This window comes from Oncorhynchus kisutch, linkage group LG14, assembly GCF_002021735.2.
Source record: "Oncorhynchus kisutch isolate 150728-3 linkage group LG14, Okis_V2, whole genome shotgun sequence".
NCBI classification, from domain to species: Eukaryota; Metazoa; Chordata; class Actinopteri; order Salmoniformes; family Salmonidae; genus Oncorhynchus; species Oncorhynchus kisutch.
Genome location: NC_034187.2, coordinates 88,811,108 through 88,816,444, shown reverse-complemented (window position 1 = coordinate 88,816,444; position 5,337 = coordinate 88,811,108). Strand labels below are relative to the sequence as shown.

The window sequence follows — 5,337 nt, the reverse complement described above, 5'->3', positions numbered from 1 at the left end:
CCCCCCCCCCCCCCCCCCCCCCCCCCCCCCCCCCCCCCCCCCCCCCCACCCCCCCCCCCCCCCCCCCCCCCCCCCCCCCCCCCACTCCTCTCTCACTTACTCCCCTCTCCTCTCTCTCTCTCTCTCTCTCCCCCACCCCTCTCCCTCTCTCTCTCCCCACTCCTCTCTCTCTCTCCCTCTCTCTCTCTGTGTCCCCCACTACCTCCCTCAGGGGTTTGCCCTTGACGATCGTCTAGCTGTGGTGTGTAGACCAGAGCATTTCCTAGGGCTAGTGTCAGCACTAAGTCAGCTAATCACCAGAGACAGCTATTCGTGTGATTTGTCCGGGATCACTGGGCCACCCTGTCTGGTATATTTGGAAACTTTAATCATTATTATGTATTATTAAATAGCTGCCATGGCTCACGAGGAGTGACGTCTGTCACAACACGGTATTCCCCAGACTTTGTGAAGCCTAAATTGGATTGTAACATAAACACCTTTTTATGGATCGCTCACAAAAGTTAATATTGGAAGTTGAGTGGGTTGTACTGTAGCTACGTAAATAGTATTTACTATGGAAAGTTGGATGCCATAGTTGTGTTTTTTTTATTTAATCCCAATGAACGGCGTTAGTAAAGGATATGTGAAATCAACAGAAATACCCTATAGATCTATAGATGAACGATAGGAGAATCAACAGAAATTCCCTATAGATCTATAGATGAACGATAGGAGAATCAACAGAAATAACCTATAGATCTATAGATGAACGATAAGAGAATCAACAGAAAAACCCTATAGATCTATAGATGAACGATAGGAGAATCAACAGAAATACCCTATAGATCTATAGATGAACGATAGGAGAATCAACAGAAATACCCTATAGATCTATAGATGAATGATAGGAGAATCATCAGAAATACCCTATAGATCTATAGATGAACGATAGGAGAATCAACAGAAATACCCTATAGATCTATAGATGAACGATAGGAGAATCAACAGAAATACCCTATAGATCTATAGATGAACGATAGGAGAATCAACAGAAATAGCCTATAGATCTATAGATGAACGATAGGAGAATCAACAGAAATACCCTATAGATCTATAGATGAACGATAGGAGAATCATCAGAAATACCCTATAGATCTATAGATGAACGATAGGAGAATCAACAGAAATACCCTATAGATCTAAATTAGACACAGGGTTGACCCTGACCCCCAATACCTTAGACACAGGGTTGACCCTGACCCCCAATACCTTAGACACAGGGTTGACCCTGACCCCCAATACCTTAGACACAGGGTTGACCCTGACCCCCAATACCTTAGACACAGGGTTGACCCTGACCCCCAATACCTTAGACACAGGGTTGACCCTGACTCCCATGATGCACGGCACGACCAGGCTATATTTCTCCCAACAAATCTGCCTCATCAAATGTCCCGACACAAACAGACTTATAACTACAGCCAGCTGTATATACTACTGTTCAAACGTTTGGGGTCACTTAGAAATGTCCTTGTTTTTGAAAATAGTACCCGCAAAACACCCGTCTCAACGTCAACAGTGAAGAGGCGACACCGGGATTGTCACACCCTGACCATAGAGAGACACTGTTTCTCTATGGTATAGTAGATCAGGGTGTGAATAGGGGGTGATCTAGTATTTCTATGTCTATGTTGTGTTCTAGTTTCTTTTACTATGTTGGTGTTTTGTATGATTCCCAATTAGAGGCAGCTGGTAATCGTCGTCTCTAATTGGGGATCATATTTAAGTCGTTATTTTCACACCTGTGTCTGTGGGATCTTGTTTATATTTAGTTGCCTGTGAGCACTTCATTGACTTCACGTTTCGTTCGTTCTTTATTGTTTTTGTGCGTTTCATTAAATAAATATGTGGAAACCCTATCACGCTGCACCTTGGTCCGATGATTCTTAAAACGAACCTGACAGGGATGCTGGCCTTCTAGGCAGAGTTCCTCTGTCCAGTCTCAGCATTAACAGTAAAGAGGTGACGCCAGGATGCTGGTCTTCTAGGCAGAGTTCCTCTGTCCAGTCTCAGCGTTAACAGTATAGAGGTGACTCCAGGATGCTGGTCTTCTAGGCAGAGTTCCTCTGTCCAGTCTCAGCGTTAACAGTATAGAGGTGACTCTGGGATGCTGGTCTTCTAGGCAGAGTTCCTCTGTCCAGTGCCTGTGTTCTTTTGCCCATCTTAATATTTTATTTTTATTGGCCAGTCTGAGATATGGTTTTTTCTTTGCAGCATCCAGGAGTCGCCTCTTCACTGTTGACGTTGAGACTGGTGTTTTGCGGGTTCTATTTAATGAAGCTGCCAGTTGAGGACTTGTGAGGCGACTGTTTCTCAAACTAGACACTCTAATGTACTTGTCCTCTTGCTCAGTTGTGCACCGGGTCCTCCCACTCCTCTTTCTATTCTGGTTAGGGCCATTTCGTGCTGTTCTGTGAAGGGAGTAGTACACAGCATTGTACGAGATCTTCAGTTTCTTGGCAATTTCTCGCATGGAATAGCCTTCATTTCTCATAACAAGAATAGACTGACGCGTTTCAGAAGAAAGATATTTGTTTGTGGCCATTTTGAGCCTGTAATCGAACCCACAAATGCTCATGCTCCAGATTCTCAACTAGTCTAAAGAAGGACAGTTTTATTGCTTCTTTAATCAGAACAACAGTTTTCAGCTGTGCTAACATAATTGCAAAAGGGCTTTATAATGTCTACACTGTGTTTCTGATAAATGGTATATTTAATTGGTAATTTCATTGATGTTATTTTAATGGACAATAAATGTGCTTTTCTTTCAACAACAAGGACATTTCTAAGTGACCCCAAACTTTGAACGGTACTGTAACTATAGTCAGATCAGATATATAACTATAGTCAGATGTATAACTATAATCAGATCAGATCTATAGTCAGATCAGATCTATAACTATAGTCAGATCAGATCTATAACTATAGTCAGATATATAACTGTAGTCAGATCAGATCTATGACTATAGTCAGATCTATAACTACAGTCAGATCTATAACTATAGTCAGATCAGATCTATAACTATAGTCAGATCAGATCTATAACTACAGTCAGATATATAACTATAGTCAGATCAGATCTATAACTATACTCAGATCAGATCTATAACTACAGTCAGATCAATAACTATAGTCAGATCAGATCTATAACTATAGTCAGATCAGATCTATAACTATAGTCAGATCTATAACTACAGTCAGATATATAACTATAGTCAGATCAGATCTATAACTATAGTCAGATCAGATCTAAAAACTATAGTCAGATCTATAACTACAGTCAGATATATAACTATAGTCAGAACAGATGTATAACTATAGTCAGATCAGATCTATTACTACAGTCAGATCAGATTTATAACTATAGTCAGATCAGATCTATTACTACAGTCAGATCTATAACCAGACATCAATAACTTTTGCCACATTATGAGTTCCTTGAAGATGATGTATCTATAGTAATCTCACTAGCCTCATGGTGGAGGGGGGACTCCATCTTACCTCTCCTCAGTCTGGATCTTCGATCCACAGCCTCCAGGCAGAGAGTCTGTATCTTGGGGAATCAGAAAAAGCTTAAACAATATCCTCCTCACAGTCACAAATGTAACTTCAGCAAACACGTTAAAGTTTCAGAGTGCGCATGGAGAAGAGGTTCTGTGAGGTTTCGGATCTGTGCCTGCCTACGTTAGTTGGCTTGCCATGAGGCCACTGTGTACATTCCTGCTGCTAATAATATCTCAGCGGGCCGCGGTCCTCCCCGTCCTCTCATGTGACAGACAGTCCGCCGTGCGTCCTAGCGGTGTGTTTACTATGGCAGCAAAATGGCTCCTCTCCCAGCCCAGAGACAAGAGACCTGGGGGGTTGGTGGTGGGTGGGGGGGCTCCTCTCCCAGCCCAGAGACAAGAGACCTGGGGCGTTGGTGGTGGGTGGGGGGGGGGGCTCCTCTCCCAGCCCAGAGACAAGAGACCTGGGGGGTTGGTGGTGGGTGGGGGGGGGGGCTCCTCTCCCAGCCCAGAGACAAGAGACCTGGGGGGTTGGTGGTGGGTGGGGGGGGGGGGGCTCCTCTCCCAGCCCAGAGACAAGAGACCTGGGGGGTTGGTGGTGGGTGGGGGGGGGGGCTCCTCTCCCAGCCCAGAGACAAGAGACCTGGGGGGTTGGTGGTGGGTGGGGGGGGGGCTCCTCTCCCAGCCCAGAGACAAGAGACCTGGGGGGTTGGTGGTGGGTGGGTGGGGGCTCCTCTCCCAGCCCAGAGACAAGAGACCTGGGGGGTTGGTGGTGGGGGGTTGACCTGGGGGGGTTGATTTTTATTTATTTTATTTTATTTTACCTTTATTTAACCAGGTAGGCAAGTTGAGAACAAGTTCTCATTTACAATTGCGACCTGGCCAAGATAAAGCAAAGCAGTTCGACAGATAAAACGACACAGAGTTACACATGGAGTGAAAACAAACATACAGTCAATAATGCAGTATAAACAAGTCTATATACAATGTGAGCAAATGAGGTGAGAAGGGAGGTAAAGGCAAAAAAAGGCCATGATGGCAAAGTAAATACAATATAGCAAGTAAAATACTGGAATGGTAGTTTTGCAATGGAAGAATGTGCAAAGTAGAAATAAAAAAATAATGGGGTGCAAAGGAGCAAAATAAATAAATAAATAAAAATTAAATACAGTTGGGAAAGAGGTAGTTGTTTGGGCTAAATTTTAGGTGGGCTATGTACAGGTGCAGTAATCTGTGAGCTGCTCTGACAGTTGGTGCTTAAAGCTAGTGAGGGAGATAAGTGTTTCCAGTTTCAGAGATTTTTGTAGTTCGTTCCAGTCATTGGCAGCAGAGAACTGGAAGGAGAGGCGGCCAAAGAAAGAATTGGTCTTGGGGGTGACTAGAGAGATATACCTGCTGGAGCGTGTGCTACAGGTGGGAGATGCTATGGTGACCAGCGAGCTGAGATAAGGGGGGACTTTACCTAGCAGGGTCTTGTAGATGACATGGAGCCAGTGGGTTTGGCGACGAGTATGAAGCGAGGGCCAGCCAACGAGAGCGTACAGGTCGCAATGGTGGGTAGTATATGGGGCTTTGGTGATAAAACGGATTGCACTGTGATAGACTGCATCCAATTTGTTGAGTAGGGTATTGGAGGCTATTTTGTAAATGACATCGCCAAAGTCGAGGATTGGTAGGATGGTCAGTTTTACAAGGGTATGTTTGGCAGCATGAGTGAAGGATGCTTTGTTGCGAAATAGGAAGCCAATTCTAGATTTAACTTTGGATTGGAGATGTTTGATATGGGTCTGGA

The 5,337-nt window shown here is 44.4% G+C and overlaps 1 protein-coding gene across 1 annotated transcript in view; it reads right to left on the bottom strand.

Annotated features, from left to right (window-relative positions):
* The window catches only part of klhl38a (kelch-like family member 38a), a 40,073-nt gene extending 36,316 nt beyond the window's left edge, over positions 1 to 3,757 (bottom strand). The window contains exon 1 of the mRNA XM_031789148.1: positions 3,544 to 3,757. The gene's annotated coding sequence lies outside the window, so the exon portion shown is untranslated. The remainder of the gene's footprint in view (positions 1 to 3,543) is intronic.
* Between the last annotated feature and the right edge of the window lie 1,580 nt (positions 3,758 to 5,337).